Source organism: Martes martes, assembly GCF_963455335.1.
Source record: "Martes martes genome assembly, chromosome: 8".
Lineage (NCBI taxonomy): Eukaryota > Metazoa > Chordata > Mammalia > Carnivora > Mustelidae > Martes > Martes martes.
In genome coordinates this window covers 116,880,054-116,893,036 of record NC_137895.1, presented here as the reverse complement: position 1 = coordinate 116,893,036, position 12,983 = coordinate 116,880,054, and the positions used below count along the sequence as shown (strand labels likewise).

The 12,983-nt window shown below is 44.2% G+C and overlaps 1 long non-coding RNA gene across 1 annotated transcript in view; it reads right to left on the bottom strand.

The window, feature by feature from the left end:
* The window catches only part of LOC308347267, a 77,857-nt gene that overhangs the window by 12,092 nt on the left and 52,782 nt on the right, over nucleotides 1-12,983 (bottom strand). The window contains exon 4 of the long non-coding RNA XR_013967238.1: nucleotides 8,947-9,057. This is a non-coding gene — a long non-coding RNA (uncharacterized lncRNA). The remainder of the gene's footprint in view (nucleotides 1-8,946; nucleotides 9,058-12,983) is intronic.

Here is a 12,983-nt window from a genome sequence, read left to right as displayed (position 1 = left end):
CCTGTGAAATGAAGGCCCAGGAAAAACAAGGCTCATGGTGAGTTATGATGTGTACTTAAACCTCTCCTTTGTCCACCCCATCTTCTTCCTTTCCTTGATCAGCAGGCTCGGAAGGGTAAATTTATCTTTTTTTTTTTAAGATTTTATTTATTTACTTGACAGACAGAGATCACAAGCAGGCAGAGAGGCAGGCAGAGAGAGAGGAGGAAGCAGGCTCCCTGCTGAGCAGAGAGCCCGATGTGGGGCTTGATCCCAGGACCCTGGGATCATGACCTGAGCTGAAGGCAGAGGTTTTAACCCACTGAGCCACCCAGGTGCGCCTAAGATTTTCTTTTCTTATAGAGAGCATACAAGCAGGGGGAGGGGCAGGAGAGAGAGAATCTTAAGCAGATTCTGCACTAAGTGCGAAGCTGACATGGGGCTTGATCTCACGATCTGACGCTCAACAACTGAGCCACCCAGGTGCCCCAAATCCATCTTTTTGACCTTGGAAGGTCAAATTCTCTGTAAACACTCTTGCTCGTTATGGCTTCCATCTTAGTCTGTTCCTTCTTCAGTATGGGGAGAAGGGTCTAGAAGTCAAAGTCTGACGATCTAGAGTGGATTTCTCGCCCAACTTTCTACTGTGTGAGCAGGCATCAATACACTAATCCCTGAAACTCCGATTTTGTTATCTGTGAAAAATCACAAACATGAGGATCAAGGTAACAATGTGTGTTAGGATGTAGGAAGCATTGCAAACTGTAAACCACACTGTGTGGGAAAAGTTGCGTGCCTTCCATCAGCTGGCGGGAGCTCCCGGGTCTGGGCGTTCCCAGTGATCACACGCAGGAGAGGTAACCACAGGCTTCCAGAACATACTCTCCAAGAAGCTGTCTAGAATGCCTCCTTCCTTGGGCCAGCTGGGCTCAGGAGGTGTTGGGAGACACTTGCTCTAAGACGCTCCCTGCCGAGAAAGCTTTGAGCAGTGGCACCTTGTGAAGGAAGAAACTAAATGTGGGATCAGAGATGGGGCTGGGGGGAGGGAACCCTACTCAGTGACTGGTTTGGAACAGCCCAGGGCACACTGGGGGTAGATTCCAGAACAAGTTGGGTATCACACCAAGTCTGAAACAGACTTCTCAGGCTAGGGAACTTGACCCTACTTTCTTCTTTTTAAAATATTTTATTTATTTATTCAACACAGAGAGAAAGAACACAAGCGGGGTGGGGGGAGCAGCAGGCAGAGGGAGAGGGAGAAGCAGGCTCCCCACTGAGCAGTGAGCCTGATGGACCCAGGACCCCAAGATCATGACCTGAGCTGAAGGAGATGCTTAACCAACTGAGCCACCCAGGTGCCCTCTGACCCTACTTTAGGGAGACTGGAAAGCTCTCGGAGAGAAGACTCAGTGGCAATATTTATTTCTTGATGCATAATCTCCCATCTTAGGCGATGGGTGAGGAACAAAGAAGAAACTCCAGGGCAGCAAGTGGGGCTTAAGAGCAGAAAACCCATCACTTAGCCCTTCCTCACAAAACCACGGACTCCACCAACAGAGCCGCGGCTGACGGCCGTTCAGCCAGGATGCTGGGCTCTGTGTTAACACCGAGTGTGTCAACGGCAGGTGCAGAGAGAAGTGGGGGAAGCAAGGGTTGCTCTTCCAGCCTGGGTGGGAGAGACAGCGCTGGCAGGACAGGCCCAGGGGTGCAAAAGAGGACAGAATGAGCGGGATGGGGCACCAGGAAGAGGGGGCGGCACTCCAGGCGGCTGCGCAGAACCGTGCTCTCTTTCTGTGTCCACTGGCGTTGCTGCCAGCATCTTCCCCAGGAGCATCTCGGCCACCTGCTTGGCGGGCAAGCAACGTTGCCGTACAAGACAAACTTGCAAAAAATCAAAGAGGGATCTTCACTAAAAACCACATAATGAAACATGAAAAAATGTATAACACATGTAAAAGGACTTTATTGCAAAATACAAAATATCTGAACACGTTGAACATGTGTGTAGATTCAGGCGTAGGTGGCACAAATAACTGATTTTATCTTATGGGTTGTACCTAAGCACTAGTCTTCAAAATCTCTCCTCTATAATATTATGCTTTCTCTCTGTCTCTTTCTTCCTCTCTCTCTCTCCTTTTCTGTATGTTGGTTCATTTCCTGACTTGACGGTGCACTTTTTCTTTTTTTGCTAAAATGTCTTTCTTCATTAAGAGAGGTTTCGGCTTCCAAATACTATGATGCATGTTTGTCCCGGAGTTTTGCGTTGCCCTGGGAAAGCCGCTGCATTTTGAAAGCCTCTACGCTGTTGTTTGTTTTTGGCATATCATCAGATGTCCATTGATAAATGGTCCAAAGTTCTATGGGAAATGTGGGCTCAAAACTTCGCAGCACTATATAGACCATTAAGAGGGCTGAGATTTATATACAATAAAAATGGGAGTACTGCATCAATGAAGAAATAAAACGCATTGATGAGAAACCAACAAACTGTCAAACCAAATGGTCAACTAGCTTTTTTTTTTTAATCTTTTACAGGAAAATGGCCTTACCATCAATTAGCTACCCAGCAATGTGGCTTACAACAAAGATGTTCACGGGGGAACTATCTAGAACCATGAAAGGCCTCCCCACACCATCTCTTCATTTATACAAATGGCAGCCAGTCACAGAGCAAACGCACCTCTGGCCTGAATCAGAGAAAGGCAAAACCAAGAGAGTGATTCTCGGCAGCCCATCTGTGTAAATGGCCACTAGTGGGCCAAAGTTTTGAGACACCATGGACGAGTTTTCATAGCCTCTCCATTACTACCTTATCATTGTCAGAGTCTTGAGCACCTATAGGGAACTGCACAGAATTAAGGCTTGGGATTCTAGGCTAAGCCATACTGATGGGTAACACAAAGACCAGAAAGCTGCAGAGCTATTCTTAAAACACTGGGTGATAGACAGCCTTCAGCGTCCAGAATTGAACTGCATGGGATCGGTCCCAGCTCCCGGAATTTCCAGTCTTTGGGTAACAACACTTTCTGCCATTTTGCTCTCCTAGCCCTCTCAACAGCTTTAAGACAATTCCCTCTTACTTTGAAATAGCTAAAGTGGTTTCTGGTTTTCCTGACCACACCCTTACTGATGGACCCTTGCTTTTTTTTTTCTTCTGTACATTTTTCTTTCGGATATTCGTGGCGATGCCCGTTTTTGTGTCTGGCTCCCTGTCCTTTGTCCTCAGAGTTCTTTGACAGGATCCTCTTGTTGCTAATTTTGTGGTTGCTGATGTTTCTTCCTACCACCCTCTCGACATGGGCAAAATTGGATGCTTGCCCTTAACCGGGCTCCTCTTTTAGGCCCAGGTTACATTCAACTGCAAAACAGCCTTAAAACGCCAAGCAGACCCCCATCCCTTTCTCTGGGAACACCTCCAAGTTCCAGCGAACCTTTTGTTCCACTGGGTCATTAACAAAAAAGGTCCGCACAGCAGGACTGTGTCCCTGTTGATGGGAGCTATGCATAACTAATGAAGAGGAAAATTGGGAGCAATCCGGCCTGATCAGTCTCAACATGTTTCTAATAACTTCTACATCGTCCGATCTTCATTTCCCTATATGTCTTCTTTCCTTCCTAAATGAATATTCCAAATTCTCCTCAGCCCACTAACATTTTCCAGGCTGGATTTTCTCTCCCTTTCCTCCCCATCTTATGGTACTTTGTTTCATAGAAGATTACCTCAGCTTCTTAGTCACATTGTGCACAATTTATTTTCTTTATATTTTTAAAGATTTTATTTATCTATTTGAAAGAGAGAGCACATGAGTGGGGGGGGGCAGATGGAGAGGGAAAAGCAGGCTCCCCACTGAGCAGGGAGCCCGATGTGGGGCTCGATCCCAGGACCCTGAGATCACGACCTGAGCTGAAGGCAGAAGCTTAACTGACTGAGCCACCCAGGCACCCCTGGTTTTAAATACCAGTTGCCTTGGTCTCTAGTTGTACACATTAAGATATCCAGATGTCCAGCCACCCAAGATTTCAGAGTAGACTTTGTCTCGTAGTACTGAAAATATCCCCAAGTCCTAGGTTCTAGATTTGTTTCAGATATGAGCTGGTTATGCTTCCATGATGCTTGAAGGACTTTATCACTTGTCCAGAGTCACAGAAATTATAGGAGGTGGAGCCAGGATTTGAACCCAGATCTTTCTGATTCCATGGCTGCTGGCACCATTCAGAGGCAGAGCCTCTCCTAGTGACAAAGGGAGCCGGGAGAGCCTTCCCAGAGGAGGCGTGAATGCCAAAGAACTGTAGAAAAGCCAAGACCAACATAAACAAAAGCACTTAATTTTAAATTCCAGCAAAATTCTCTCTCTCCTCTGTCAGCATGAGGTACCTCTTGGACGAAGAATTCATTCAAGTGTTTCTTAGCAACTAGAAGCATTATCATGAAAACCTCCAGTCCGGAAGTGTCTGCCGGAAGTTCATTTCCCCTGAGTCACACATGTATGTGGAATACAGTCATATGAACAAGGAAGAAGGTGTGGCAGGATCCACAGACAGGGAGGAGTGAGAGCTGACAGGAAGTAGGGAGATAATTAGTTTCACTTTTCCACACCTGTGTTTCACTTGTTATACCAAGCACATATTTTATCATTTGAAAAACATCAAATAAAAAAAGCTTAGAAGCCTATGGCAAATGCCTTCATCCAATCCCACTTTATTTCCCTTCTTCCTGCATCCACGAGATAACTACACTTCCCAACGTCCTGCGTGCTAAGGCTCTGGTTATGTAACCGGGTTCTTACTGAAGGGATGCGGGCAGGAGTGATATAGCCCATTTCCACCCCATAATATCCCCTATGGCATCATCCACACTCACTCCTCCTCCTCCTTGGCAAACCTTGAAGACATAGGATTAAGATGACATGATGGCAAGATAAACAGAGGCTAGAGGCCTAAATCAATCATTGCAGGAGAGCCGCCGGACCTCCAACAAGCAAGGACCTATCCGAGTAAGCCACTAAGAATATGTGGTCTGCTTGTTACTGCAGCACTCCCTGCCTATCCAGACTAATATGGTGCCCACATGCGCCCAGACTTCCCAGTGCGCTACAGAAGTTCTGAGAGAAGCTCTTGTCTATTTTATGCATGGAAAAAGCCTTGCAGTGTATTTGCTAACTGGATTTTTTTTCAGTGCTAAATTTGTCTCGGACACATTTCAGAGTATAATTCTCTTCCTTCCTCTACCTCCGAGTTACCTCCCCCATTCCCACTTTGTTGTGGTGTGTTTGTTCCAAAGGGAAATAAATCAAGGGCTTATCGGAAAGGAAGTAGTACCTGCACTTTACATTCTTGTTTAAACAAGATCTGAAAGGGAAGGAAATTTTATGACATTTTCTTCTCCTCAGGGACCATTCCGCATTTTACTGCCCTAATGTTTACTTATTGTTATAGTAAAATCTTAGATAAACTATCAGGGGCTGAGCTGTTCCAGAGAAGTGTTTCAAAGAACTAAAGTTGATACATTCAGGCAATAAAAGGCTGTTGACTTTTAACTATTTTGACGAAAATATTTACAAAGCATATTAAATGAAGGATGGTGACATGTTCTACCTTTTCTGGGTGATTCTGGGTGAACCAAAGTTCCTGGAATGCTCCATGCTCCCTTGAGGGGCTTGAATGTGCTGTTACCTCTGCCTGGAATAGTATTTCCCTTCCTCTGCCTACTTAACTTCTCCTCATCTTTCAGATGCCAGTTCAAAGACCAGTGCCCCCAGGCCCAATTGTATAAATTTCTGAAAATTCATCAAACTGTTCACTTGAAACAGGTGAATTTTGTGGTATGTAAATTATACCTCATTAAAGCTAGTTTTAAAAATCCAACAACACCGTCAAGGAGGTAGAGCCCCTCACCCCCTTAAATGTGGGCTGCACATAGTGACTTCCTTCTGAAGTTGATAACATGGAAAGGGAAAGAGGGAAGGGAAGTACCTCCACTCTGGAGAAACCTGACAAGAACGGTACCAGCCAAGTGATCGTGGTCAGTATCAACAATGATAAGTCAGGTTGAAAGTAACCCTGTAATGCCATTACCCCAGCCTAACCACGAGAAAAATTCCAGTAGGGGGGCTTCCTATAGTATAACTCGTCAGTAGTCCTCAAAACTGTCAAGGTTATCAAAAGCAAGAAGAGTCTAAGAAATTTTCATATTCAAGAGGAGCCTAAAGGAGATATGACAACAAAATGTGATGTGAAGGGTGCCTGGGTGGCTCAGCTGGTTAGGTGTCTGCCTTCAGCTCAGGTCATGATCCCAGGGTCCTGGGATCAAGGCCCACGTTGGGCTCCCTGCTCAGCGAGTAACTTGCTTCTCCCTCTCCCTTTTTCTCTCTCTGACAAATAAATAAATAAACTCTTTAACAACAAAAATTAAAAAACTAAAAATAAATAAATGTGATGTGATATCCTGGATGGGCTCCTGAGAGAGAAAAAGAACATTAGGTACAAACTAAGGAAATGTGAATTAAGTACGGACTTGACTTAATAATAATATACCAATAATGGTTCACCATACATGATAAACATGCCACAGTGGTGGAAGATGTAAATAATAGGGGAAATTGGACATGAAATATCTGGGACTCTCTGTACGGTCTTTACAATTTCCCTGTAAATCTAAAACTGTTCTAAAAAATAAAGTTAATTTAATTCCCATCAAAAAAAATTTCCCCAGCCCCGCACCCCCACTCAGCAGATCAAGTGCCCTTACTATATGTCCCTATAGCAGTCTAGAAAGTTCACTAAAAAATGAACGAATTTATCACCATATGCAATTACAGCTGCGTGTCTCATGCAACTTGATAGGTGCTTAGTCATAAACATAGAGTAAATAACGTAAAAATGTAAGTTTAGTGACAACAGGATTCTGTCTATTCTGTTCTCTACTGGACCCTCATCACCTGGAGAGCACCCAGCCCATGGTAGACACACAGTAAGAACAACTTCCAACCTAGCCTGAGCCAATGAATCTTCTCTGCAGACGTTTGAACTTGGGATTAAGATATTTTAGCTCAGGGGTGCCTGGGTGGCTCAGTCCATTAGCGTCTGTCTTTGGCTCAGGTCTTGATCCCGGGGTCCTGGAACTGAGTCTGCATTGGGCTCCCTGCTCAGCAGGGGAGTCTGCTTCTTCCTCTGTCTCTCCCCCACTTCTTATGCTCTCTTTCTCTCTCTTGCAAAAATAAATAAAGCATAAAGTCTTTAAAAACAAAAAAAGATCTCTTAGCTCAGTCTGCATGATTTCTTAATACAGGCTATTGAGGTGCAGACAGCAGCGCCATTGGATGTTGCCAGATGAAGAGAGGCTTGGGGAATTGGTTTATAAAGAATAAAGCCAAGACTCAGAGGGAAGGAAAGACAAGAGACAGAGTGAGAGGGCCACCTAGGTTCCCACCAGGGCTGTCTTCCCCAATTCCAGTCAATTCCTGGGACTGTATGTCCCGGGAGACCCTCCTGTCATGTACAGTTCAACAAGCCCTTATCGTCAGATCTTGTTCCTTAGGGATAACTTCACTGAAACCTTATCTGCATCCTGTTATCCTAGTCTGAGTTTCTGTTGTGGAAGATGTTGAATCAGAATAATGGAGGGAAATATGACCTGCCGCATAATGAAGAGAGAGAAAAAAACAACAGGAAGCAAAAATGGGGATAAGAAAGGGAAAGTAGAGGATATCAAAAGAAAAGCTGATTGGGCACCTGGGTGGCTCAGTTGGTTAGGTGTCTGCCTTATGCTTGGGTCATGATCCTGGGGTCCTGGGATTGAGTCTCATGAGGGGCTCCCCGTTCATGAGTCTGTTTCTCCCTCTGGCCCTTCCCCCTCTCATGCTTTCTCTCTCTTTCACTCTCTCTCCAATAAATAAACAAAATCTTTTTTAAAAATGTGTTTTAAAAGAAAAGCTGATTATTTACAATAGCCAAGATATGGAAGTAACCCAAGTTTCCATCAATAGATGAATGAATAAAGAAGATAGGGTAGACACACACACACACACACACACACACACACACACACACTATGGACTATTACTTAGACATGAAAAAAGAATGAAATCTTGCCATTTGCAGTGACATGGACAGAGCTAGAGAGTATAAGGCTAAGCAAAATAAGTCAGACAGAGAAAGACAAATACCATATGATTTTGCTCTTATGAGGAATTCAAGAAACAAAACAGACAAACAAAGGAAAAAAGAGACAAACTGGTGGTTATCAGAGGGGAAGTGGGGGGTGAAATGTGATGGGGATTAAGAGCACAGCCATCATGATACACACAGAGTAATGGGGAATTGTTCAATCACCATATTGAACACCTACAACTAATATTACACTGTAGGTTGACTATCCTTCAATTTTAAAAAAGGAAGAGCAGAGGACGAACTAGAAATATATGAAAATGACCTAACAAGTATACAGGAACAAGCAAGATTGCAGATTCAAAGTGTCATGAATTCATTCATTCAGCAAATATGTCCTGAAGTCCCACTGTGTGGCAGGTTCCATGCTCAGTGTTAGAAATACAGCACCCAACAAAATGATCTAAATTACTGCCTAAAAGAGAGATCAAAGACTGGGGTGGGGTTTACATAGCCACTGGAACCAGAGAAAATGACTCAGTGGCCGTTTTATATTGGTTGGTCAGGGGAGGTCTCTTTAAGACATTAAATTGATATCTGAAGGGCAAGAAAGCACTAGAAGGAGGAAGGTGATGCAGGATGTTGGGGCAAAGATCTAGACAGAGGGACGAACCAGTGCACCCCAAGGATGCAAGGAAGTGTTTTCAAGAATATGGAATTTGCCCCCCCGCCCCGGGGACATTTGTCCATGTCTAGACTTTCTGGTACTCAACACAACATGGTGGTAGAACAACCTACTGGCATCTAATGGCTAGAGGCCAGGGATGCAAATAAATATCCTAGGGTTTGCACAAGACAAACCTTTATGCAGAGAATTATCCAAAACATCAATGGTTGACATGGTTGAGAAAGCCTTCCCTAAGGCCATCACAGGCTCGGCACCTTCAAGGTGTAGAAAGCAGGACACCATGCCTGGAGAAGAACAGAAAAGAGAACAGCTATTAAGTCAGTCAAGGAAGTAGGCGGAAGCAGACAGTACACACCCTTGTATGCCATAGTAAGGAGCTGCCATCTTGTTCCAGGTATAGCAAGGAGCCCATGTTCTAAAACTGGGCAGTAAACATGGACTAATTCATTTGTGGAAACAATGACTTTGGCTTTTATGTGGAATGTGGTGGGAGGGACCAATGGGAGGAAAGAAGACCCCCTGGGTGGTCTGATACAAAGAGAAGGTGAGGGCTTGGAGGTCGGTCATGACAGTAGAGACAGAGAAGCAGAGGGCTGAGATTTATTTTAGAGATAGAACTTAGAGGTCCTGGAGACAAAGTGAATGTGGAGGGTGAGGGAAAGAGGAATCAAGGGTTCATCGAAGGCTGGGCCAGCTAAATGGGTGCATGATGAGTGCACAAGCTGTCCCCACCTTGGGCTGGCAGGGGCCTCAGTGGAGGGCTCTCTGCCACCCTGGATCCAGGGACTGAGCACCTCCCAGGCTCCGGGCTGCCAGCTAGCCCTTGCAGGCTGCCCATTCACTGTGGGATGGGGCAATAGACTGGTGGGAAGAAGGAACAGACTTCCCTGCCTGGCTGGGGCTCCATGTCTTCATTTTCCCCTGAGTCTAGCAAATTATGAAACTGGCCCTGCTTGAAAATTTCCAGCTTGAGCAACTAGATGCTTCATTACTGCCATTTCCCCAAATGGGGAAGAGTAGGAGGTGGGGTAGAAGGTTCCACCTGGGACTTGTTTAATCTCAAGATACCTGTGAGACATGTCACCGACAAGAGCAAGTAGGCAATTGTGTATATCCTTTTACAGCTCAGAAAAGACCTAACATAGGCATAAAGCAGAATTTGTCAGGATTATTCACAACAGCCAAAAAGTGGAAACAACCCAAATGTCCATTGATAGATGAATGGATAAACAAAATGTGGTCTATATGTATAAAGTAGGCTATTACTTGGCTTCAAAAAGGAAGGATATTGGTGTGCCTGGGTGGCTCAGTGGGTTAAGCATCTGACGTTGGCTCAGGTCATGATCTCGGGGTCCTGGGATTGAGAGCCAAGTGGGGCTCCCTGCTCAGCGGGGAGTCTGCCTCTCCTCTCCTGTTCCTCCCCCTGTTCATGCTTTCTCACATGCTCTCTCTCTCAAGTAAATAAATAAAATCTAAAAAAAAAAAAAAAAAAAAAAAAGGAAGGAAATTCTGGAACCTGCTATTACATGGGTGAACTTTGAAGACATTATGCTAAGTGAAATGAGCCAGTCACAACAGGACAAGTATTATTTGATCCCATTTCCAGAAGGAACCTAGAGTAGTTGAATTCATACAATGGTTACCAGAGGCTAAAGAGAAGGAGGAATGGGGAGTTAGTATTTAATGGGGCAGAGTTTCTGTTTGGGAAGATGAAAAATTTCTAGAGATGGACGGGGGTGATAGCTGCACAACAATGAGAATGTACCCGCATGTCACTGACCTGTACAGTTAAAAATGGTTAAAATGGTGAATTTTATTCTCTGTGTATTTCATCACAATAAAAAAAGAATTTATTTATTATTTATTGAGTGCTTCCCATATGCCCAGCACTATTCTAAGAACTTTCATTGTTTAAAACTCATGTAACTCTTATAAAAACCTATTTTTAAACAATTTTATTCATTCATTTGAGAGAGAGAGAGAGAAAGCATGAGTTGGGGGGAGGGTTAGAGGGAGACAGAAAAGCAGATTCCCCACTGAGCATGGAGCTCGGAGCCCCACATGGGACTCGACCCAAGAACCCAGAGATCAACCTGAGCCAAAGGCAGGTGCTTAACCAACTGAGCCACCCAGGCGTCCCAATCCTCATAACAATCTTTAACGTAGATACCACGGATAGGCAGTCATCTCCAGGACATCAGCCTCAGGCAACAGAAACAAAAGCAAAAAATATACCATTGGGACTACTCTGAAATAAAAGCATTTGCACAGCAAAGGAAATCATTAACAAAACAAAAAGATGGAGAGAGGCAAGATGGCAGAGGAGTAGCAGACTAAGATGACATCAAGTTGCAGGAGTTCAGCTAGATAGTTATTCTGAACACCTACAAACTCAACAGGAGATTGAAGAGAAAAAGAGCAGCAATTCTAGCACCAGAAAATCGACCACTTTCTGAAAGGTAGGACTTGCAGAGAAGTGAATCCGAAGAGATGGGAAGATAGACCATGGGGGAGGGGCTGGCTCCCGGCAAGCGGTAGAGCAACGGAGCACAAAATCTGGACTTATAGAAGTGTGTTCCTCTGAAGGACGTTGCTCCAGAGGCTAAGCAGGATTGGAGGCCTCACAGGGACAGTGTGGTGTCAGAAGGATTGGGGGTGTCTGAGTGTAGCAGAGCTCGCAGGTATCAGAGTGGGAAGCCAAATACAGAGACAGAGCCCAGGAGTGAGCTCTCAGCTCGGGGTTACCTTAAACTGTGATCTGTCGCACAGTCGGACCACTACTCTTTGAGCAGAAATCCCACAGGCAACAGATGCAGGGAGACCCACCTGCATCCACTGGAAGAACAGAGCAGTAGGAATCTCCTGGGTTTGGAGACTCCAAATGGGGCTGAGCACCAGAGATAGAAACGCTCGGTCACAGGCCAGGTGAGCTTGGAACACAGCCGGACACCAGGGAGATGGGAGGGATTGACTGCTTTTCTCTGAGGGCACACAGAGTGGGGTCTGAGCTCTCAGCTCTTCTGGGCTGGATATTGTGAGGCCGCCATTTTCATTCCCATCCTCTAGAGCTCTACGGAAAGCATTCAGAGAACAAAAGCTCCCAAGAGCGAACCCGAGCAGATTACTTAGCCCGGCCCCTGGAAAGGGCGGCACAGTTCCGCCTGGGCAAAGACATTTGAGAATCACTGCAACAGGCCGCTCCCCTAGAAGATCAGCAAGAAATCCAGCCAAGACCAAGCCGATCAAGAAGAATAGCAGAACTCCAGAGCTAGTGGAAAGCAATGCTTGGAATTCATGGCTTTTTCCCCATGATCCTTCAGTCTTGCAAAGTTAAATAAAATTTTTTTAATTTTACTTTTTTCTTATTATAATTTTTAAACTTTTCCTTTTTCTTCTTTTCACAATTTTTAACTAGTTTATCTTAATAATACCTTTCTAAAAAAATCTTTTAAACCTTCATTATTATAATCATATTTTATACTTCATTGTATTTAACCTTATTTTTTGTACACATATAGGGGTTTTTTCCCTAAAAATTTTTGGGATACAAGTTTTTCTAATATATCAAAATATACCCTAAATCTAGCACAGGGCTTTGTTCTAGTCTCCACCCTAAGCACATTCTCTCCACTTTTTTTTTCTTTCTTTTTTCAACCAATTTATCTTATGGATTCCTTTTTTAGAATTTTTAAAAAATTTTTCATCTTTACAGTCATATTCCATCCCTTCATCATGTTTACCCTTATTTTTGTATATATGTAAGTTTTTCCTTTTTTAAAATTATGGGAGGTAGTTTCTTCTAAGAGACCAAAATACACCCAAAATCAAGTGGGTGGCTCTGTTCTATTCACCAGTCTAATATATATATATATATATATATATATATATATATATATATATATATATATTTCTTTTCTTTTCTTTTTTAAAGATTTGATTTATTCATTTGACAGACAGAGATCACAAGTAGGCAGAGAGGCAGGCAGAGAGAGAGGGGGAAGCAGACTCCCCACTGAGCAGAGAGCCCAATGTGGGGCTCGATCCCAGGACCCTGGGATCATGACCTGAGCTGAAGGCAGAGGCTTTAACCCACTGAGCCACCCAGGTGCCCCATTCTTTTCTTTTCTTTTTACCTTCCCATCTCCTCCCAGTTTTGGTTCTCTTCTGATTTGGTTAGTGTACATTTTTCTGGGGTCTTTGGCACCCTTTT